The sequence below is a fragment of the Chenopodium album genome, chromosome 17, assembly GCF_948465745.1.
Source record: "Chenopodium album chromosome 17, dcCheAlbu1.1, whole genome shotgun sequence".
Taxonomy (NCBI): Eukaryota; Viridiplantae; Streptophyta; class Magnoliopsida; order Caryophyllales; family Amaranthaceae; genus Chenopodium; species Chenopodium album.
This window is the reverse complement of record NC_137850.1, coordinates 32,358,223-32,383,878: the sequence shown is the minus strand read 5'-3', so window position 1 is coordinate 32,383,878 and position 25,656 is coordinate 32,358,223. Positions and strand designations below refer to the sequence as shown.

Genomic DNA, 25,656 nt, shown 5'->3' with positions numbered 1-25,656 from the left:
CTCAGTTCTAGTTTATTGCTAAGCTCGATAGTAATCGAGTTCATTTTCCTCCCACTTGTCGTTTTGGAAATGTGTTACTTTCCAAAAAGACACCACTTAGAGAAACAAACATTATGTTCTCATTTAGGTTGTGGAGAAAATGCCCGTAGTCTCACTTGAATGCTTACAAAGAGACATGTATATTGTCTTTGGGTAAAAGTTTTTTATGAAACAAATAGTTAGCTCCTACTTGAGCTATCTTAGCCTTTAATGAGCCATTAAGCTCCCACTGAGCCACCAAGATCTTGCTAAGCTGGTGAGCTCCCACTGAGTCACTTAGCTCCCTCTGAGCTAGAGAGCTCTGATATGTCTATTTCGTATAGTGATATGTCTTTCTTGTTTTCTCTCTCTCTACAACTCTTTGTTTAATTCAATCCTTTATTTTCGTTAACTTGGGTAACAATTTCTTCTCTATTACTTTCAGTATTTTAATTTCTTTGATTCGTCATGTCTTGTTTATTTGCTTCAATTAGTTTAGATTTAATTATGTGTGAGTAGTTTTTTTTCTAGGGTTTGTGGGGATCCATAAATAATATGAAGGGGTAATTTATTATTGTTGATTGTTAATGCTTGATTAATTTCCTATTGATTGTTTTAATGTTATACAATTGGATTTGCGCAGATTTAATTTGTATGAGTTTAGCAATATTAATTCGAGATTCGAAAGATGAGAATTGATGTTAAGGCTTAGTTTTAATAAGCAGGTTAATTTATAAATGGTTAAGTCAAGATTCGAGAGATGCGATTTAATACCGGTAGATTAATTCGCTGATTGTAATACGTAGCGAAAGCCCTTTATGATCTGATTAATTGATGCATTGATGATTGATTATTGTGTTTTTACCCTGGAATATTATTTATTGGTGAACCTATACCCTAGGTTTTTATTAATTGATTTCTCCTTACTTTAATCTCCTTATTTTAATTCTTTTTACAACAACAATTTGATTACTTAATAATTTAGATTATTTTAATTAATTAGGAATAAATTGACTTGTTTCCCTGTGGTTCGACCCTACTTCCCTATCTACTTTAGTTAGAGGACTTAGGTAATTCTTTTGATTAGGAGATACGACTTTATCTTGTCAAAATTTGGCGCCGTTGCCGTGAAAATGGTTTTGTTTTTATTTCTAATTATTTTTGTACTCTAGATTATTCCCTTTCGTCATTTGTCATTTAGTTCTTTGTTTATGCCTAGGTGTTCCAGATCAGGTTACATCCCATTCGATCTTGAGATTGAGCGTTCTTTTCATAGACAAAAGAATTTAAACAGGCAAATACTAGCAGGTTCTGAGGGTGATATTCCTAGGGACCCTCCATTTGATTCCAGTGATTTGGAAGTTTTTTCAAAACCAAAATCAGAGATGACAGGAAATCCACCTAATAAGCTCAGAGATTATTCGCAGCCGTCCTTGACGAATTTTCCACACCTTTCTCATACTCCAGCTCTTCATGGGGTGCAATTCGAGATCAAACCCCAATTTATCACAATGATTGAAAGAAAGCAATTCAGTGGAGCTAAGGGTGAAGACCCTAATCTTCACATTGAAGATTTCTGTCAATATTACAATACCATTAGGCAAGCTGGGGTTATGCAGGACCAAATCAGGGAGATTCTTTTTCCTTTTTCTTTATGTGGAAAAGCTAAACTATGGTTTAATGGTTTGAATAGAACTACACTTGGTATTACTGACTGGGAAACTCCTACTTTAAATTTTTATAATAAATATTACCCTACAGAAAGAACAACTTTATTGAGAAGTGCAATTCAAAAATTTGCCTAAGAGCCAGATGAAACTTTATATGAGGCTTGGGAAAGATTCAAGGATCTGTAGAGAGAGTGTCCCCACCATAATTTAGCACAGTGGCAGTTGATCCAAGCTTTCTACAATGGGATTGGAAATTCATCTAGAACAATTCTAGATTCTGCAGCTAGTGGGAGGATTATGAATCTTAATGTTGACGATGCAGGTCAAGTTATTGAAGATATGGCAATTCACAATTCCCAATATGGGAATCCAAGAGGTTTTGCTAACAAAGGGAAACATACTGTTGATTCGATATCCTTTGTGCAAGCTCAGTTAACCTCTATTTGTCAGAAATTAGATAATGTTAGTACTGCTAATGTAGCTAATGTTTTTGCTATAGATAATAATTCTAATGTTGCTTTTTGTGAAAATTGTGGAATTGTAGAGCGTTGGGAACAAGATTGTAGGAGTTCCGTGGAGCAAGTTAATGCCTTTTAAGCTTATAGGCAAAATGACCCATACTCAAACACCTATAATCTTGGGCTTTGGAACCATCCTTATCTTTCCTACCGGAGCACCAATGTGCAAAACCCTATACTTCCACTACAATCACTAAAACAAGCACCACAACAACCACAACAGAAATATTACCATCCCAACTCTAGCTAGAAAAATACTCCTCCACCTACTGACCCTGCTTTGTCAGAAATTAGGGCGATGTTAGGAAATATGCAAAATCACATGGAGAGTAGGGATGCTCAAATGGATTCAATCATAGCTCATAATAAACTCATGGATAATCAAATTGCACAGCTATCCTCTACCCTACAGACTCGCCAGCAGGGAGCCCTACCATCGCAGTTAGTACAACCTACAGATCAAGCTTTTGCAATTACCTTGAGGAGTGGTTCACAATATGATGGGCCTCATATGCCCAAAGATGATGAACTTGTTTTAATGAAAATTGCTAATCTTGATTATGTTATACCTAATAACTCTAACACTAGCCCTACAGGGCTCCAGAGTAGTACTAATATTTCTGATAATACATTGTAGGGTACAACTCTAGGGAAGGTTGCAACTCAAGATATGAGTGGCGATGTTTAAAAACCAGTTATTAAAATACCATTCCCCAATAGACATTTGAAGACTTAATTAGATAAACAGTTTGGTAAGTTTCTAGAGATGGTGAAAAATTTACAGGTAACAGTTCCTTTCACAGAGTTAATTGCACAAAATCGTACATATGCAAAGTTGATGAAAGAAATATTGACTAGGAAACGATCTATTAGTGAGGTACAGACATTCGCTTTTACTGCAAAATGTAGTGCCCTACTACAAAATAAATCTCCACCTAAACTAAAAGATCCGGGTAGTTTTTCTATCTGTTGTTATATTAGCAATCTGATGATTGATAATGCATTATGTGATTTGGGTGCTAGTGTTAGTGTTATGCCATCAACTGTGTGCTCTAAGCTAAATACGGGTAAGATAAAAGCTACCAATATTACTCTACAAATGGCCGACCGTTCTTTTAAATACCCTTTAGGTGTTTTAGAAGATCTTCCTGTTAGAGTAGGTAAATTTTATACACCTGTTGATTTTGTTGTTCTTGATATGGAGGAAGATTTGCAAACTCCAATTATTTTGGGTAGACCATTCCTTCATACTACAGGAGCAATTATAGATGTGAAAAGTGGTGAACTGACACTATCAATAGGGGATGATAATATCATTTTTAATTTGAATAATGCCCCTAAAGGCCCCATGATAGAGGAGAAGTGTTTTAGCATTAATGTGGTTGATGATAATTGTTCTAATAAGCCCCAAGCTCTTGATAAAGATTCCTTAGAGGCGGTATCTTGTGTTACATCTTCTACAGGAAAAACTAATACATGGAAAGAGAAAGTTAATGCAATAGAAAGAGCCTTGTACTGTGAAGGGTTTGGTTTTGAAGATGAGAAAGTGCAGACAGGTGAACAGGTTATAACAACTGAGCTCGTAATGAGATTCCCACATCATCGAGTGACAATAGCTTAATCAAGTGAAGAACTAAGGCAAATTAATAAGGCCACAGAGGTTTGCGAGTAGTATTGACGAATCCCCTATTCAAACTGTGGAGGCTCTGCCCGACCGGGCGAAGTCGCGCCCGACTGAGCGCGAGAGGAAAGAAGATTATGGCCTTAATTTCGCCCGACCGGGCAAACATCCGCCCGATCGGGCACGAGAAGAGGTCCGTATACGACAAATTTCGCCTGACCGGGCGCGTAAAAGAGATAAATCGAGGACACAAAATCTCCCGACCGGGAGAGGAACCGCTCGATCGGGCGTGAGGTTAGCAAGTTTTTGTCCCTATATTCGCCCGACCAGGCAAAAAGCCGCTCGACTAGGCGCGCCTCCCCCTTTTCCCCGTTGTGTTTTCTTTTTTTCTTCTTTTTCTTTCTCTTTTCTTTTTATCTTTTCTTTACCTTTTGTCTATCTAAAAGCCAGATTTCGTTTAGCCGCGCTAGGCTAATCCCTGAGTCAATGAGGACATTGTCTGATTTTGGCTTGGGGGAGTTTTCGGATTATGGTATGGTTTCTATCTTTCTTTTTGTTTTTGGTGTATTTAGAATAGATTTATTGCTTTCTTGTGTAGTCTTTATTGCTTTGAGAAATAAAATAAAAAAAAATCCAAAAATACGTTCCAATGAATTGTAAATCATGTTTCCCTGTGCCCTATATTTAAAAATTGTTTTGATTCTTGGTATATGATGATGAACATTATGGATAAGGTAGCCATGATTTGATGTTTGATTGCTTGGATGCCCTAACATGCGTCAATTTTGCCCAACTACTTGTGAATATAGTGCTTGACTAGTTGATTTCGTTAGGAATTGTGTGTTAATTCTTGGTATGTCAATGAATTTGAGTATTGATTGTTAACTTTGAGTGATGTTTGTATGACTCATTATTATGCACATTGAGGAGGACGAAGGCGTTCATTCTATTAGGTGGCCTTCTAATGATATTGGATACATTTGTTCCCTTCTTCCTACCCATGTTGTTGCCTTGACCTTTTGTTGTTTATTAGCCACATTATAAGCCGATTTTGCCCCATTGGTTACTAGTCCCAAGCTTGGTTTGGGGGAGCTATTAGTGAGTGAGGTGGGGGAGTTTGTTGTGTGCTTATTGTTTGCACAATGTGGGTGGGTGTTGAGAAGTTGTTTTGTTCTTGATTGTGTTTTGTTTTTGATGGTTTTGAAAGTTGAATTTATTGGAAAAAATAAAGCATGATAGTGAAAATAAAAAGAGTTTCAAGGGAAAAAAAGTGAAAAATAAGTGAACTTCAAAAGAAAAAGAAAGAGTAAAAAGAGAAAAATTGTTGAATGTTCAAATGTTCCAATATAAGGTTGATCAAAAGGAAAAAAATGAGTTTCAATGAAAGAAAAAAATCAAGTTTGATAGTTTAAAGTTTGTTTATTCACTCAAGTTTTACCTTATCATATTTTTATGAGTGAAATTGTAAGTGTTGGGAATGTTTGTTAAGATTAGATTATTGTTTGGTGAATTTTTGGTGGAGTTGAGTATGTTGGAGATGTTTGGTCATTATGTATTTTTGACCCTGGGATTTATTAGGATTTTGGCTCCCTTAAGCATTACTTTACTTTCACATTTTCTAAAATTTATCCTACCCTTTATCCTAAGCCTTACATTACAAGCTTTAAAGACCTTCCGAACTTTGTGCATAGAGTTTTGTGAAAGTGAAATTAGTTATTTATCAATGCAAGAAATGATTTGACATATTCCGAGTCGACTATTAGGTAGAGTGCATGTTTTCTTAAACACACGAGAGTGTGAGTTGGGGGGTTATTGTTCACATATAAAGGGGTTGGGATGGAGAGCGATCGAGTACATCTTTAACTCGCCACATAAAGCAGAGTTGAGTGTGTGAGCACTAGTCTTGAATTCTATATGCTCTTGTGGTTTGCTCTATTTGACAATTGTTAGGGAGGATGAGTGATTGGATGGATGAGATTGGTTGATGTTGAAGCATGTTTGTTAGATTTGCCTTGAATTGGTTGTTCTTGATTTTGATTATTTGGGGTAAGGCATGTTTTATTTATTCATTTATGAGCTCTTTGCTTAGGGACAAGCAAAGGTTTGGCTTGGGGGAGTATGATATGTCTATTTTGTATAGTGATTTACCCCCGTCCCTTGGTCATAATTAGTAGTGCTTTTGGATCTTTAGAGCCACTTTTATTACCAATTTGTGTCTCCTAGTGTTTTCGTAGTTTTGGTTGAGTTTTGTAGGAAATTGCACACTTGGAGCATTTTCCCGGGATTATTTGGAGCAACTACGAGCATTAGAAGAGCACGACCATCTTTCGTAGCCCAAGGCCAGTTAGAGTCATCAAACCGGTGATTAAGGGCTTGACTTTGAAGAAGCCGAGGTTATGGACCGAGTATTCAAGCCCCTTGGAGGAAATTTGGATTGGGCTAAGTATCACGGCCCAATCATTAGTCCATTTGAAGACCAAGGAATTCGCTCATCCAGGTAAGGCCTTACCCGAAGGCGCGCCCGACCGGGGTGGAAGAAGGAATGGGCAGCTCTTCGCCCTGTCTCGCGCCCGACTAGGCGCGAGAGATGCGCACTTGATGAAAAAGGCGGGCTTGGCCGGGCGAGCTGCTGCCCGACCGGGCGCGTGTTTCTGGAAGAAGAATAGGCGTCGTTTTACTTTGTTTTAACTTAGGATTTTCTAGCTTAATATAAGTACGCTTTTGTTAAGCGAGTTTAACACTACTTATTACTCTCTTTCTCTCTGTAACTTTTCTCTCTTTCCCCTTAATTAAACTCTTAGTATTATTTTCTCTCTTATTTTCTCTCTCTACAACTCTTGGTTTAATTCAATCCTTTATTTTTGTTAACTTAGGTAACGATTTCTTCTCTATTACTTTCAGTATTTTAATTTCTTTGATTCATTATGTCTTGTTTATTTGCTTCAATTAGTTTAGATTTAATTATGTGTGAGTAGTTTTCTTTCTCGGGTTTGTGGGGATCCATAAATAATATGAAGGGGTAATTTATTATTGTTGATTGTCAATGCTTGATTAATTTCCTATTGATTGTTTTAATGTTATGCAATTAGATTTGCGTAGATTTAATTTTTATGAGTTTAGCAATATTAATTCGAGATTCGAAAGATGAGAATTGATGTTAAGGCTTAGTTTCAATAGGCAGGTTAATTTATAAATGGTTAATTCAAGATTCGAGAGATGCGATTTAATACCGGTAGAATAATTCTGTGATTGTAATACGTAGCGAAAGCCCTTTATTATCTGATTAATTGATGCATTGATGATTGATTATTGTGTTTTTACCCTGGAATATTATTTATTGGTGAACCTATACCCTAGGTCTTTATTAATTGATTTCTCCTTACGTTAATCTCCTTACTTTAATTCTTTTTACAACAACAATTTGGTTACTTAATAATTTAGATTATTTTAATTAATTAGGAATAAATTGACTTGTTTCCCTGTGGTTCGACCCTACTTCCCTATCTACTTTAGTTAGATGACTTAGGTAATTCTTTTGATTAGGAGATACAACTTTGTCTTGTCAAGCTCCCACTGAGGCTAAGAGTTTTAGACATATACTTGAAAAGACGTTAAGAAGTTAATTCTGTCCATAACTGAATATGGTGTCCTTTCTTAGCTCTAACATTTTGTTTAGTGTAACATTGGTCATTTGTGCAAATCTTTAAGAACTTTATAGGATGGGATGTGATCCATCATTGTTCGAGTCAATTTTAAATGGCATCGAGGTCTCCGTGAAGACACACTATGTTCTTTGTGGAGATATGTATGAAAATTTCAATTTCATAACTTTGTGATGGTCACTCTTGGCTCAAGCAAACATCGCTTGATATAATCTAGACGTTTTGATATCTTTCCAGGTGGATTCTGTACTTCATTGAACTCTTGAGCCATTCAAGGTCAGTTTGTTCACATTTGATGAATATAGCCATATTCTTTCAAATTCTTCGTAAACGTTGAAGTAATTGAATCCTCTTTAGCTTTCGAAGTCAATTGTCTATACCAAGAACAATAGCTCTTTACTTTGTCGGTTTTTAACAATTAAGACTTGCTTGTCTTAGAATGATTCCGTATCAATCAGTTGTCAAGAGCCTATATAGCCTTGAGTACGTTCTTGTTAATGTGACATTGCTAAAGATGTTCGGAACACAAATCATGCCTATGATTTGAACTTTGTGAGTTTTCATGTTAGGAAAATGTTTGTTTATAATCAAGCATTCTTGACTCATGGTTTAGACAACCATGCCATTCAAATAAATTTGCAACTATTGCTCTTTACTTTGATGTGAGTCTTTCCGTGTGTTAACAGATTGTTTGCTGATTATGGAACACAATAACCATTTATTTGTTCCAGCCTTAGCTTAAAAGGTCTTTAAACAAAGCATACGACCTTACAACTGATGTAGCTCTTCTTGCTTCATTCTAAACTTGTAAGTCAATAACTTAGCTTATCTTCAATAGTTTGAGGTCACTTTCAAAGTGTAACACTCAAGCAGTATTTGATGCTTGTGAAGATAATGACTTGCTAAGTTAACATGAACTCTTTAGTAGAAATGGAATCTAATTCCTTTTCTTTGTTCCTTGTTTCCTATATTTCTTATCATACTTCATCTCATAATCTTTATGAACCATTTCTTTAAGAGTCTTTGACATTTATACTTTGTTAGGCATGACTAAGCATCTAGTGCGCCGTATAACAAAGTTCCATCTTTTTCTTTAATTTATACTTGAATTAATACATCAATGAGTTGTGCTCACTAGCGTATAAAGCGAAAAGATATGTTGGTTGTCAAGCATTGACAATTTGGAGTTTCCAACTCAATACTTCATGTTTATCAAAACTACCTAGTATTTTGAATACATGATGTCCAACCGTCCTTTCGGACTTATAAAAGTCATTTATGAGAATTGTATTTTAGAAATGCCTTTCCTTCCTTTGAGAACTATTATCAAAGATTTCCTTTACCAATCACGGAAAATAATATAGTTTGATTTGGAATTCTACAAATATAAGTGCAAAGTATAACCATTTATCAATAAAATAACATAATAAGTTTGAAATTTAAAAAGCATTCATGCAAATTTCAATCTTATTAAGCTTCTTATCCACGCATTAAATTTTTCCCCATTTGACGAGAATAAGGTGATTCCAAGATCCAAAGAAACAATGAGTGATTAAGCATGCTTTGTCTTGTCTTCACACTCAGTCTTCTAAGCTAAGAAACTTTTTGCTAATGGCTCCAAGCCACTCTTGGTTGGATAAATCGTTGCATCTAATGCTCTCTCAACAACTTATCCACTTTGCCACGACAAGTTAGGACTCCATCACTCATATCATTGAGTATAACCAAAACCAACTTGCATACCTGGTATGCCTTACATATCCTAGGGAATAATAGCGATGCCTCGCTTTGGCGTAGCCCATCACTACTCTCAATAGGTCGATAAGTGTTGTTTTGGAATGGCAATTTAACTCAATATTTTAGGGACCTAGGGTTTCTATGTTGGTTGATTTAAGTGAACTTAATTAATCATCACAACATTCGAAATCCTAAACATGCATCTAACATATAATTCACATATATATAATCATAAATATATATCGAAAACATAAATAAAGATGCATTTGGCAACTAGCATGACCCCTTGAGTCTTCATGGGACGTCTTTTGCAACTTCATGGCTTCGTCTTCCAAGAACCTCCATCTTCAAGTCATGACCATAATTAAGCAAAAACTAGTATGTACGATTAGGACTAATCTAAATATTAAGGTACAAAAATACTCAACGGTTCGCAGACCGTATTTAGATTTACAAAAATACATCACGGAACGCAGTCCATATTTTCTATCCTAATCGGGCCCCACTAGTTGCCATTTTTGTAAAACCTGCGGGGGAATATACATTCCATTCATCCATTCACTATTTGTGAATGGCCCATGCATTTTACAACGATATACAAGTAACAATTCACAAACACGCGTAAACTAGTAACTAATTTAGGTCGTTAATCCAATTAAAACTAGTTAAAATTGTTTAACCGATTATGTAATTTAGCGCAATTAAAAATTGAAGCTCCCACTAAATTCCGCATCCATCTTAATTAATCAAATTAATTAAGCTGGTAAACCCAAAATTTTGCCAATGCTGCTCAAAACCGAGGCCTAGCCTCAAAATTTAATTAAAATAATTAAAACCAAAATAATTAAAACGGCAAAAGAATACAAAATTGCGTAGTCCAAAATGTCTAAGTGCCTAGCACCAAGACTTAGAGTGCTCACTACTCGCACAACCGATTGTTGCTCAATGAACGTGGGAGTGACTTACGATGTCGCTTACGCGTTACATCGACCACATCAGCGAACTTTCACACACCAAGTCATGGCCCATGATGGCCATGTTGCGCGAGTTCATTGCACCACATTGCTTCGCAAGCAATGTCTACGCACACTAATAACCCCTATCAAGCACCAAGATGAATATATACATATATAGCATACCCCGCACCACAAGGCTCGAGCTCGCGCAAGCCATGCCACGGCCAACCGAGCCACACACAGCGGCATGCATGGCGCGCACAGCTCGAGGCTGCTGCTGCTTGTTGGCTGGCACGCCGTGCTGTTGGTAGCGAGAAGCAGCCACGCAAGGGTTGCACCACCTCGAGGCAGCCTCGAGGCAGCCACATGCGGGATGCTATGAAAATTATTTTAACCCAAATTTGTGTGACTAAATAATTTTGCGTGACTAAATAATTAATTCCAAATTAATTTTAGAATTAATAAAATGAGCCAAAAATGAAAAATTATTACAAGTCTAACTTAAATAAAAAATCATCAAGGTGCACATAACCAAAATTATTTCCAAGAACCATTCTTTAATAAAATTGGTTCAAATTGGTGCAACAAAATGAACAAGGGTAATAACGCACTATTAATTTAATTAATTTAAATTAATCATGAGATTTTGACAAAATAAAGGGGAGTTGGAATTATGAACACAAATATTCAAATAAAGATTCCAACTTTAACTTGTGAATCCTTGAAAAATTATATCATCCAATATGAAGATAAATGAAATTTCTATCACAAGATTCAAACTTTATGATTCCAATCAACTTAATACATGATTAAATCAAAAGTTCAACAAAAAATTCATGGAATTTAGTAACTCAAAGTTTCAATCACTTAAACAATGAAAGATTGAATCTTTAGTACTTAGAAGCCTCAAATAACAAATTTTTCACACTTAATGCAATGGATTTGCAATTATGTGAAAATATAAACCAATCTTTCAAGCACTAATTACTACCAAGTAACCATGCTTAAAGAGGTTCAAAATTGCAAAATTATTAAGGAAAGAACCATATACATAATCACCATAAGTATGCCCTTAAGATTCAAGGTTAGAAAGACTTAAAATGTTTTCATCAAAACGAAAAATACCTTGAAAAAGGCATTTCCGGTCAGATTTTGGCCTAAAAAACAGTCCAGAAAAGTTAAAATCATTTCTAGAACACCTTTTCCACCCAATATTCACTATTTTTGGGCGAAAATCTGGGTTCAGGGCCATAATCAGGTCTAAAACGAGCTTAAAATTAATAAAACCGAGCTAGTAATCTAATTAGCAACATAAAACCAGAAAAATAAAGCCATAAAAACACCTTGAAAATTATGATTATAAAAATAAATGACCAAGGCTTCGATACCGCTATTCGGTTTTGATAAGTCCGACTAATAGTGGAAGAAAACCCGAGCCAAGATCACACTCAAAATTAATATAATCAAAAGACATAATCAACTTAATTAACAAGAATTAAGGAAAGATTAATTACCTTTGAGGCGTGCTTTGCTCGTATCCCGAGCTCTTACTTGAGAAAGCTTTAAGTCTTGCACGGGCAAAAACCTCCAACGGTATCCACCCGCAACACGACCCGGACTAGGTCTATTGCTTAGAGGTTAGCCAAGCGACCAAACTACTCGAGTAATTATGAGTTTAAAGGTTTTCTCAATGGAGATGCCTTTTCTAACTCTAACTCAAGTGAACAATCCTATGGTATGCCTTGGCTATTTATAAGGAGTGCTTCCTGGTGAATTCCACTCATCTTTCAATGTGGGACTTTTTCACAAAAAGATCCCACAGGGAAAGAATGTTGAATTCAATCCTTAGTTAAATAAACCAAGGAATAACAAAGTAACAGGTGTCACATGGTTAGGTGAGGACCACTTCCTCATTTTCTCCCTAAGGAAACTCACATGCATTATGAGCTAACCATGTGGCACCCAACCTTTAGCCCCAAGTTGGGTTCGATTAGGCCGCCACTCTTCGGCCCGCGTCCATTACACGTCACCCAGGTCCGCGGCCCGTTGCCACATGGCATTGCCAACGTGGCACACTGCCACATGGCACGTTGCCATTTGGTGGATGCCAACGTGGAACGCTGCCACCTTGCCACGCCGCCACCTTGGCGTGCTGCCATGTTGCACGCCGCCACCATGGTGGCTGCCACGTGGCGCACTTCTATTTGGCGCACTTCCCTAGCCTTTCGCGCGGCTACGGTTTTTACTTGTTACTTGAAGCATTTTCCCGTCTCGCCAATTCCTAAATTTTTGCTCGACTTTTAATACTTGGTTCCGACGCTTTAACCTCAGAATCCGACGTCTTTGTTCACAATACTTGAGCGATTCATTAATTCTTTCCGGATTAATTTGTCATGTCTGTTCGTTAGTTGCTTGGGTGTGACCCGATGGGTTCAGTCAAGATTAAGCTGTAATATTAATTACTCATTAATATTACTGATCGGAAGCGGCCTCCACCTAGGCATTACGATCACTTGACCTCACTGAATAATTAGCTTTCTAATAATTTTGAACCCTCTATCAGAATAATACACTTGTTCGAAGGACACCATTCCTATCAACAACACCCACAATTCACAAGAAACTGCAACAAAAATGCAGTAAAAGCCAAGACACTTGCCTAATAATAATGCCTGATCAAAAGGCCGCAAAAAGCTGAATAGAATGTTGTAAAAACGTAAAAAATCCACGAAGAAAAAACCAGCAAACAAGTAACCTCACTGCCCACCTGAAATAGCCCAAACGTAGCCCAAACACAGTCCTACACCTGCCCCTTGACCGCTAGGACAAATTGAACAAAAGACGAGGCAGAAACTTCACGTAACTGACCAAAACGAGACCAAAAATGAAGCCAAACTGCCTAGAAAAACAGCCCTATTACTAACCAAAGATGAAATCTTCGAAACCTTCTAAAACCGCCTAATAGCCATCCGAAAATCCTCTTTGAAGTTGCCTAAAAATAGCACTTCGAAATTGCACCCAACACAACAGAAAACTACCTAAATTTTGCCTAAAAAAAACACCAAATAGAACGTGGAAACCGCCGAAAAATTGCTTGACCTGTAGACGGTAACACGAGTTACCTTCACCTGACCTGAAGGCACTTAAAACCGCTGGAAAAGTGCTGGAAACCCACCCTACACCCTAGTAGGAATGGTGTCCTTCGAACAAGTGTATTATTCCGATAGAGGGCTCGGAATTATTAAAAAGCTAATTATTCAGTGAGTTCAAGTGATCCCAATGCTTAGCTAGAGGTCGCTTCTAATCATTAATATTAATGTATAATTAATATTACAGCTTAATCTTGACTGAACCCTACGAGTCACACCCAATCAAGTAAATGATCCGTGACGACGAATTAATCCAAAAGGATTTAATGAGTCGTCAAAGTATTATGAGCCTAAACGTCAGATATCGAGCTAGAAGCGTCGAAACCGAGCGTTTCAAGTTAACTCAGATTTTTTTGAAACGACACGACGGTAAAAATCAAGTAATCAAGAAGTAATAAATACCCCTTGCAGCGGAATGCCTCGAGCAAACGAGTGCTAGGGGCATGGCTGGTAGCATGGGCGCCGCACCAAGTCGAGGCGGCTAGCAGCAGTAGCTAGTACGGGGCATCGCATGCTAGCACGCCAGCATTTCTAGGCCGAGGCAGTTGCAAGAATTAAGCTAGAGATACGTACACCACCCCACACCCAGGATCTCGCAATTGCGCAAGGCTTGCTAGGCCGAGGCAATAGCCCCACTCCATGCTGGCATGCCCAGCCAAGGGGCCAGGCCGACAGCAAGACAGCCTTGGTGCCCAAGGCCAAGTGAGACAGATGGCACGCAAGGATAGCCCCGTTCTTATTGGGAACCGGTTTATGAGGGAAGCTTGGGGAGCAAGGGATTTAGTCCCCTCCCTTTGTGGTCCTAACATACTCCTTCTATCTTGCTATGCCACTTGTTGATTCTTGATTACATTGCCTTTTTCTTTTTATTTTTTGTTTAAATTAAAATAGAAAAAGGGGATTTTACCAACTCTCCCACATTGATGGGAGAGAGGAATGTTCATGGGATTTCTCTATAAATGCCAAGCTTTGGGATTTGATAAAACCCACTTTTAAGTTGTGAGCTTCAAAGGATCTCTAAAAGCATAAACACTTTCGCTCATAATACAATAAGTTCTTTTGGTCTAGCCCAAGCTAAGCTCCAGGGTAGGGGACGTATGGGTCATGCTTGTGGGTGGACTTCGTAGGAGGTTTTCGCATTTGCAGAACTCGAGTAGCTTTTCAAGTATAAGCTCTTCAAGGAGCGAAGCACGCTACAAGGGTAAAATCGTCTTTCCTTTTCTTGTTAATTACGTTATTAATTATGTTAATTAATATGCTTATGTTTAGTTGCATTTATTTATGGGCGGGTCTTGGGGTCGGATTTTCTTTCCGCGTTGTGTTGGTCATCCCAAAACCCAACAGCGGTATCGAAGCCTTTTTGTAACTATTTTTTTCAAGGTGATTAAAATGGCTTTAAATTTCTAGTTATGCTTGCTATTTAGATTAGAAGCTCGTTTTGTTTATTTTAAGCTCGATTTTAAATCGAATTTTGGCTCCAAAACCCAAATTTCGACACAAGACTAGTGAATTTTGGGTGAAATCGATATTATGGAACACTTTTGACCTTTAGGATTCTCTAGAAGCCAAATTTTCTTGGAAACATTGTTTTCGAGGCTTTTTCGTTATATCGAAAAATTTTAAATCTTTAAACCTTGTTTGTTTAAGATAATTTTGGAATATGGTACCTCAAAAATGGGGGGAGTTGAATTTTGGTACCCTTTTAAAACATTATTTTATTTTGGTACCCATCAAAGTTACAAAATATAGGTTTTGGTACTTCCGTCCAACTTCCGTTAAACTTTCCGTTAATGGGGTCCAATATCTAATTAATTAATAATTTATTTTTAAAAAGAAAAAAGAAAAAAGAAACTTAAAAAAAACCCAAAACCCAGCTACTGCCACCCTCCCCCCTCCCCGTGAGCCACCCACGTTCCCCCGGCGCCGACACGTTCACCCCACCTCCCTTTTCCCCACCAATCTCCCTCCCTTTTCCTACTCTTGGCTGCCCCCGACATCATCCCTTCCCCCTTTCCCCCAAATCAATTTTTTAGGGTTTTTGTGTTCAATTTCTTTTCTCTCCTCTCAAATCATACAACAACAACAATAGCATTAGCTTTAAGGGTGCTTGTAGCGGCGGTGTTCGAGGAGAACGTAGTGGTCGTGGCGGCTTTGGCGTTCACAATAGTGGTTTCGATGGTTTTTCAAGTTGTTTTGTGTGTTATGATTGGTGGTATTTGCGGTGGTTTTGTGTGTTGGTTGGTATTTCGTGGAGATGGAGTATTTGCGGTGGTTTTGTGGTATTTGCGGTGGTTTTGTGTGTTGTTGCATGTTGTGTGTGCTGCTGTTATGGTGTTATAGTGGTTTTGTGTGTTGTGTTGGTGGTATTTGCGGTGTTGCTGATGTTGATGCTGCTGATGTTGTGGAGTTGGTGGTGCGTTTGGAGGTGAAGGGGTGGTTTTTGGAGTCGCCGACAGCCAGTACGGGGAGGGGGGATGGCAATGTAGTGGCTGAAGAGGAGGAAGGGTGGCTGGGAGGTGGCAAGACTATGGCTGGGCCCCACTAACGTCAAACTTAACAGAAAATAGACGGAAGTATCTAAACCTATATTTTGTAACTTTGATGGGTACCAAAATAAAATAAAGTTTTAAAGGGGTACCAAGATTTAACACCCCCCGTTTTTTAGGTACAAAATTCCAAAATTTCCTTTGTTTAATGGCATATTAATTATTCATTATATGTATGGTTATTATTATTAACCTACTGCATATATAAGCCTATTTTGAGCATAATTATCAAGTTATAATTAGTGCTCAAGTAGTTGGCTAATTTTTCACAAATTTCAAATTAATTGCTTTATGTGTGAAAAAGTTTGTGTTTGAAGCTTTCAAAGTAATAAAGTTCTAATCTTTAATTACTTTAAGTGATGGGAACTTCATATATATTACTAGACTCCATAATTGTGTTATTGAAATTTCTTGATTTAATCATTTATCCAAGTTGATTAAAGTCATAAAGTTTCAAACTTGTGAATGAAATGTAATTAGTCTTCATCTTGGAAAATGTAATTTTTTCAAGTATGCACAAGTTGATATTGGAATTTTTTGTTGAATGTTTGAGTTTATGTTTCCAACTTATTTTAATTTTGTCAAAACTCATTGTTAATATATGTATGGTAATTTTAATTTTGAGGTTAGCCCTTTCAATTTTGTCGCATCAAGTTATACCAAAAAAATTTTAAGATTGGTTCTTGAAATTAATTTTGGTTATGCACTTGAAATTAAATTTATTTGAGTTAGAATTATTTTATGTTTCATTTTTGCCCAAAATTAGTTCTAAAATTAATTTAGAATTAATTATATACATTACACAAAATCAGAATAAAAATCATGAGGCGAGAGCATGCAAACCGAAGCACTCACCCAAAGCAAATCTCTCGGCCAGCTAGGTTGCTTGTGCAACCCGCATGTGGCTGCCGAGGGATGCCGGATGGTGCCTTGGCTGGGCGATGCTCGAGCATAGTGTGCGTGGGGCTACATGCTTGGTGCTACAATTGTGCTCTTGGTACGTTGCGTGGAGTGCTGCGATGTGTGGCACCAGCTAGCACAACCACGTGCAGCCTTGGGCCTTGTGAGGCTTAGTCTTGCGAGCACGTGAGCACGCTGATGCGACCAGCATTACGCACTAGCAGTGCTGTCAACCACTACCACGTGCTTGGTACCGCAAGGGGCTATGCGAGGGCAGCAGCCACGCAAGGCAGTCGCGCCTTGGTGCCTAGCACACAGAGCCTCGGGCGTTATGCTAGGCACTTAGGCATTGTAGGGGCTATGTGTTTGGCGTACTTTGCCGATTTATTTATTTTAATTGTAATTTAATTAATTAAAAATGGAGGCTAGGCCTCGAGTTATGAGCGGCATTTGTAAAATATTTTATTTGGCAAAATTATGGGTTTACCGGCTTAATTAATCGGATTAATTAAGATGGATGCAGAATTGAGTGGGAAGTTCATTGCTTATTACGTTTAATCACATAATTGATTAACAACTTTGACTAGTTTTAATTAGGCATGTTAATCGGATTAACCACCTTAATTAGTTACTAGTTTATGCGAATGTTGCACTGTTACTTGTTTTCGTTGTAAAATGCATGGGCCATTCACATATAGTGAATGGATGAATGGAATGTATATTTTCTCAAAGGTTTTATAAAAATAGAAACTAGTGGGGCCCGATTAGGATAGAAAATATGGACTACAATCCGTTATGTATTTTTTGTAAATCTAAATACGATCTGTGAACCGTTGCGTATTTTTGTACCTTAATATTTAGATTAATCCTAGTCGTAGTTACTATTAGTTGCATAAATGATGGTGATGTCTTGAAGATGGCGTTCCTTTGAAGACGAAGCCTTAAAGTTGCAATGAAGACCCTTGAAGACTTGAAGATTCAAGGGGTCATGCGAGTTGCCAAATGCATCTTTTACTTATGTTTTCGATATATATTTATGCTTAATTATATATTAATGATAAGTTAGATGCATGTTTAGGATTTCGAATGTTGCAATGATTAATTAAGTTCACTTAAATCAACCAGCATAGAAACCTTAGGTCCCTAAAAGATTAAATCAAACTTGCCATTCCAAAAATGACACTTACTGAACTAATGAGAATAGTGATGGGCTACGCCAAAGCGAAGCATCACTACTTTCCAAGGAACGTAAAGTATACTGGGTATACATGTTATTTTTGGTTAAACTCAACGATATCAGTAAGGAGTCCTTAGATGTCGTGGCAATGGAGATAAACGTCATAAAGCATTAGATGCGATGCATTATCAATTTAAGAATAGATTAGAGCTATTAGCAAGGTGTTGCTTACCTTAGAAAAATAAGTGTTAAGACAAGCCAAAGCATGCTTAATAACTCATTTATTCTTTGGATCTTGGAATTGTTTTATTCTCGCCAAATGGGGACAAATTTAATGTGTGGGTAAAATACTTAATAAGCTTGAAAAAATGCATAAATGCTTTAAAATTCAAACTTATTGTTTCATGTATGGTTTTTCATTTCAAATTCTTTCAGTCGTAGAACCATGTCTTCAACTAATACCGACAACTCCCGGAGAAATTGGCATTTTGTCTAAATTTGACCAATTTCAAGGAATGGGAAGAAGAACTCCGGAAAACTCTTCGGAATCGTTCCATACAGTACATTCTTGACACTCCCATTCCAAGCTTCTTTTCCAAGGGAATCATGAGTTATGAGACTCATGAGACTTGGTCCTTGGATCGTGACAAGGTCACACTTTTGATGAGGAATTCCCTTCCGGAGGATTGGAAGAGTTGATTTACCTCTTACCTTCCAGACACGCTTCTTAATAGTCTTAAGGAGCTTGTCACTATGTCTTCCTAGACAAGGGACTTGAATGTGCATAACTTGACCAAGTTATTTATGAAAATGAAGATCAAGATTCGGGAGGAAGGTTGCATTGCTAAGGAAAGGCTCGAAGTGTGAACAAAGGTCTACAATGCTAGAATTAGACCCGGAATGCCTCTTCAACCTCATGTGCTTTGAATGACAAGGCTTTTCAAGCACTTGGAGCTCATTGGGAAGTCATTGGAGGATGAACAAGCGGCTCATGTGCCACTAAGCTCACTCCACTCAGGCTATGTTGCATTGAAAATGCATTTGATGGCCAATCGAGATAAGCTCTCATTGATGGAGGATGTTCAAGAGCTTCGTAGAGCTAATTCTTACAATGGTACTAGGTTTTCTCTAAGGCCTAAGAAGAGGGAGTTCAAAGAAAAGGAAAAGATGCAGTACTTCTATTGTAATAGGAAAGGCCACTACAAAAGGGAATGCATCGAGTACCTAGAACATGACGTGAAAGGAAAAGTTTCTTTCACCTCGGATATCTTCTTTATAAACCATCACTTCAATATAATCAATTCATAAGTTATTTGTACGGAATATTTCAAGCATCCTACACTTGAGCCCCACTATGATCATACACTTAAGCATGGTGGCGTCCAAAGGGAAGGAAGCTAGAGCAAAAGAGTCGCCAACAAGATTTAGGAACTTGTAAACTGTTCACAGGGTGAAGGTTACACCCCTTCACGATCAATGAGATCGCTAACTCCATAATGGTCCGGAACCATGACTGGATATTCGGGGATGAGGGTACAAGTCTAACCTAAAAGAGATTGAACCTGCCTTAAAAACAAGTCTCTACTTTGTTCTTCTCATATTCATGTGCACTTTATGACTAACATACAATTAATATATTAATCCTAAACCTGTTTAAACTATGTTGGTTGAATATTATTGCACATTCAAATCTATTATTGGCGATCACTTGAATTAAAATAACATTAGCTTAAAATCAAATTATTAATTATCTTATTAAGCGTGATTTCAAGTACAAATTCCCCTTTAAACCTACAATAGAGGGCGTGATCAAGCAATAACAATAATAATCAAGCAACATAATAATATTGATACAACAAATCATCATCATAATCTTAATCTCATCAAAGCATAATAATGTTAGCAAGATCCTAGGCATGATACCAACAAGATTAATAACAAATCCTAGCATGTCACTAAACAATAGAGATCAAAGCTTTAATCCTAACATGATACTAACATGACAGAAGAAATAGGAAGCAACCTAATCATGATACTAGAAAGTAAAAAATAACATCATAACATGATACTAGGACTTAAGAAAAATAATCTAAACATGCTTTCTAAAGATACATAACAATGAAATTACTCACTTTGTTGCCTCGTATCTCTTTCTATCAAAACAATTCACACGTTAGTAACTTCAATAACAATATTAAATCAAACAATTAATTTAAACAATCGAAGTAGGAATTTGGGACCAAAACCTTAGAAATTATCAACCTTTCACGCCTAGGTTAAAGGCAATTTTGAGCTTTGCTAGGTGTGTGTAAATCTCATGAAAGAAGAATGTTGTATTTAGAAAAGGCTAGGCATAGAAAAATAGGGAAAGAACAAGCTTCTAGCTTAGAGAGAAAAGAGAATAGATGATGATTGTTGATGATTGAAAACGGGGGAATATCGACTCTACTTATAGAGAAAAATCTTCCGTAAAAAATTAGAAAAGAGTCAGAATTTCAATCGGAATAAAACTGATCTATCGCAACGCATCATATTTGTCGTTCAGCGACAGGCTTATCGTTCAGCTACAGGCTTGTCGCAACTCGATGGTGCCGTATGATAAATTTCCATACGGAGTCCGTTTTCCAATGTAATTGGAATTAATAAGAGTCCGTACTTATCTTTAAAAATCATATTTAATCTTTTCAAAACATTTGTTTTATTCCAAATAAAATCCTTTATCTTTTCAAAATCAAATATAAATATAATTACTAGTCCTAATCCCATTAGAACTTCAAACAACCTTCTACATCATTCTAGAAAATTAAAGTAATTCCTAATGACTTTAGGAATAATAATTAACGGACCATCCACTTGATCATTGGGCCGCACATAAAACTCATTTAAGATCCACTTTAGTATTTTGGCCATAACTTCCTTGTTATAACTCAGAATTGATCTTATAATTTATCGTTTGAAAGCTCTTTTCAAGCCCATCCAACTTCATTTATTGGACCCATATCATGGACCAAACTAAGCTGGATTAGGACGCTTTTCATAAACAGGATACGAAAAGAAAGATTTTCGAAAACCGAAAGAACTATTTTATTAAAAACTAAGGGATTCACGAGACTCTTTCACATTTCACCTTGTTCGATAATCAATGACGTGAAAAGTACTCATCACTAGGTTTAGTTTTTGGGGAGACACAATTAGGTGTCTACAGAAGCCCCCACTTTAACTAAGTTTGGAGAAACGTAAGTTTCGAAAACAAAAGTCAAAGTAGCGATAGGGACGGAAAATGATTAGAGCGTTCTGTGATCCTAAATCATTCTTGTAACGCCGATACCTGAAAACTCTAGTTAAGTAGATAAAAGAGTTAAGAAACGTGTATCTTGTACCGTCGAGCACACGCCTCTAGAGTAACCGATTTTTATTTGCTGTATTTTGCTGTGACGACCTCCACAGTGCCTGGTGAACGCCATATGAAGGTAGCAGTGCATCTCTATCTTCATTTTTTGTGACAATCTTCCACATCCTAGGGAACAACGTCGAAGGTGATTGTACCTCGCCATCTTCATTTGTTGTAGCCGTGCTTCGCCATGGTAGTGCCTCGCCACTGTAGACAATCTCCTCTGTACCTCCAGACATCGTCGAAGGTGATCGTGCATCGCCATCTTCAGTTGTTGTGGCCGTGCCTCGCCACGGCGGTGCCTCACCGCTGTAGACATCTCCTCTGTGCTTTGGGACATCGTTGAAGACCGCTGCTTGTAACTACCTTCAAAATTTCATCTATTCCTTGACTCAATCATTTTATTGACAATCTTCACATCCTGGTGAAAGTTGTCGATGTCCTCGTTGCCTTTTGATCCTCAGTCTGCTGATGCTACGTTTTGCACGCTATGCTAATGCTTTGGTGTAGTTTTGTTGTGACAATCTTCCACATCTTAGAACATCGTCAAAGTCTACTACATCACGAGCTATTTTCTCGAATCAAGGTGACAACCTTCACAACCATAGCGCATGTCATCGAAGACCGCCTCATCACGAACCGTTCTTCTCAAATCTAGGTGACAACCCCCATAATTTTAGCGAAAGCCGTCAAAGATCGCCCATCTCGTGCTATCTTCTCAAATCTAGGTGACAACCCCCATAATTTTAGCGAAAGCCGTCGAAGATCGCCCATCTCGTGCTATCTTCTCAAATCTAGGTGACAACCCCCATAATCTTAGCGAAAGCAGTCGAAGATCACCCATCTCGTGCTATCTTCTTAAATCAAATGATAACATTCCCAATCATAGAGAAAGCTACTGAAGACCGCTTCATCTCGAACCGCCCTTCTTAAATCAAAGCGAGAGACCCTTTAATCTTAGAGTCTCCTGTCGAAGGCTTCATCTTGAGTCTTCAATTCTTCTTATCTTTACTCCTAGAAGTAATTGACTTTTCCATCTTTGGAAATATCATCTTAAGAACTATATTTAAGATTCTTAAAGTCTTTAAATTGATTTTTGTAGAAATCTTCCATCCTAGGAATTCTTTGTGATCATCTTAATCATTTTTCAAATCCACTATATCAATATCCAATCGATAATTTGATCGTCATCAGGCTGATCATCAATCAAGTTGTAATCAGGCTAATTACTAATCAAAGGTGTTATTTCAAAGATGTTCATATGATCGTCATCAGGTCAATCATCAATCAAGATTGTAATAGGGTTGATTATCAATCAAATATCCATCAATTGCTCATAAGGATCAAATGCTCATCAACAGGCTCAAATGGATTAGTCACGGACCAACCAACCAAGTTGTGAGACTATCGAAGGCTGATGCAGGCGAAATTAGAGCCATCGCACAACGACAGGTCTATCGCGCTGCGTTATAGTGTATCGCGCTGCGTTAGGGAGCATCGTGTTGCGTTGTTTATGCTGCAATGTGCTTGAATCAAATCCAGAGCTTTTTCTTCTCATTTAGCTTTGTTGTTGTTGATGTCGTCTTTTGTTCATTTGCGCTCAATCAAATCGCCTCTTAGTGCACCTGCATCTATATTTTTGGACTATAGGACTTTGCTGGTACTTTTATTAGGGTTAACCTAAGGCTTGGTGCTATTTGACTCATTGTGTGACTCAATGTGCTTTAAATCAACTCGATTGAATATGTTTTGAAACGTATGACTTGTCATGACTCAAGGTGCAAACTCAACTCGATGTGATATGAAATGACTCAACGTACATGACTCGTGTGTTCATAGTATTGTGTGATCATGCTCGTGCGACTAAAAAATGCAGAAAAAAACAAAAATTTTCCGTCATTTTTGTGGAGGGTACCTACTTTCTCCCGAAAAAGAAAGACGTGCGTGAAAAGAAGGAAGTAAAGTGCTTGATAGTGCATGTTGAATGAGCTCGATCAAGTGTACGCATCGATCGTTGTATTTCAGGGTGCAAGGATTATAACATCCTAGGCTATCTCAATTGTTGACTCAATTATGAAATTATTTAGGTAACTTAGGCGCCGAGGCTAAGTACTTCATACTTTATGATGCAATGATGATTTAAGTAATGAACGACTCTAAGATGACGAGACATGCTTCAAAGTTGTGTTAAGATTTCTTGACCAAGTAATTCCTAAAGGAAGGATTATTTGGTCAAGTATTTGTGATGTGTGTGAAAGTGACACTAAAGTTAGGCTGCAAAGGCTAAGTGTGTGGAAAAACATTTTGAAAAGAGCTAAATGATGGTGACTCTTAGGCTGGGTAGGCTAATGATGTAGCGATCAAGCCCCCAAGTCTAGCTCTAAATGGATAGAGATGAGCATTGGAGATCCCTTGATATGATCATGTATGAATGTTAATGAATGCATTATTATTATGGCTTCACCCTAATGTGAGGTTGCCTACGTATTCGTTAGGAATCAGGCCGAACGTAACTCTAGCCGAACATCGCACAAGTATGTGTATACCTCAAAGAGGTCTTTGAAGGGTGGTAATATGGTTAGGCTAAAGGTTGAAGAAGAAGGGGATAAAGGCTCAAGACCCTAGATAAGCCCCCAAGGTATGCAACCTTGCTTTTGAATTTTGGTATTTTTATGCTTGAAGTTTCTCACTTTTGAACTCTTTTGTTTTTTTTTTTTTTTTTTTTTTGCTCTCTGTTTTCTTTTTCTTTCATTTTTTTGAATTCAGATCCTTTTTTTTGTAAGTGTGGGAAATCCCGATCATTCGGTCTATCACTCACTTGAAATTCATGTTTCTCAGGCACGGTACCGAGCACTCAATAAGAGACGCAATCTGAGACGTGTTCTTATCAAAGAAATGTTCATATCAAATACAATAGAACACTTGCCCTTTTGCACACTTTTATTTTTATTTGGTTTTTTTTTTTTTGAATTTTTGAGATCTAGGTAAAATCACTCAAGCTTTTGTATTTAGAACTTGCATAAAATGCACACCATCCCATCCCAAGGTTAGATAGATGTGGGTTGAAAAAAGAAAGGTCTATCATTAGACGAGGTTCAAAGTGGTTTATCAAGAAAGGAATTATATATTTGAAAGGGTGAAGGTGATATGATGTGGCTACAAGAGGTGCCTCAAATCATTGGTGTACCTTATGCTTAGCTCAGCGTGTTTTTTTTTTTTTTAAATGCAATGCAATTATCATGTGCAAGAAAATAAATGCTCATTTTATTAAAAAGTGAAGGGTAAAAATCAAACTCTAAGAAATAAATCTAAGTAAAAGATGGAGGGTGCCTATGCTAGACTCATTGGGGAAGGGGAGTCAAAAGAAAAAGAAAAAGGTCATGAAGCCTTGTCGTTGAAGCCCGCCTCATGTCTTGTGCTTTATTATCACTCAGTCTTCTTGCCCGCTAGAGGTATGGGAAGCTTGTTTTAATCGATCAAATATTGGATGACCTCTTTTAGCTTCCAACAACTCTCAGTAGTATGTCCCCTACCTTGATGTACTTGCAGTGTGTGTTTGGGTTCCAACTAGGCAACCTCTTTTCAGGTGCGGGATCTTGAATAGGTCCGATAAGAGTAGTGAGTCCCTTGGCATGAAGTCGATCGAAGGCAGTATCGTAGCTCATCCCAATAGGGGTGAATTCTTTCCTTAGTTGCTTTTTAGGTCCTTGATCCATGGCTAAGACTTCATTAAGGTCAAAGGTACTAACATTGTTGCTAGAGTAGGTGTTTTCGGAAGAAGAAGGATTGTCGTTCTTCTTTCCTTTCTAGCTGCAGTTGTTACTATGGTTAGGAGCTCTCTGTTTTTCAAGGTCATCTTCGATATCAATACCTATGTCATAGACGGCCTTGAAAGTATTCAAATTGCTTTAGTATTTCAAATGCTTTAAATACTTTTCTTAGAGGTTCTCGATGAACATTCTCACGGACTCTTATTCGGTAGAAACTTCTACCATCTTAGCAGAATCTTCCCTGCACTTATTGAAGAAGGAAGTAAATCTATCATTTTCCTTTTGTTTCAACATCTCAAGCTCCCTATGGTCAGTCTCAACTGATAGAAGTGGTTTCCTTTGAACAAGTGCATTATTTCGATAGAGGGTTCGGAATTATTAGAAAGCTAATTATTCAGTAAGGTCAAGTAATCGGAATGCCTAGTTGGAGGCCGCTTCGGATCAGTAATATTAATGAATAATTAATATTACAGCTTAATCTTGACTGAACCCTTCAGGTCACACCCAAGAAACTAACGATCCGACGCGAAGAATTAATTCA

At 37.5% G+C, this 25,656-nt stretch overlaps 1 non-coding gene across 1 annotated transcript; it reads right to left on the bottom strand.

The window, feature by feature from the left end:
• Positions 1 to 1,790: 1,790 nt before the first annotated feature.
• LOC145590418 (small nucleolar RNA R71) lies at positions 1,791 to 1,897 on the bottom strand. The gene has a single exon (XR_014102020.1). It is a non-coding gene; the product is annotated as a small nucleolar RNA R71 (small nucleolar RNA).
• Between the last annotated feature and the right edge of the window lie 23,759 nt (positions 1,898 to 25,656).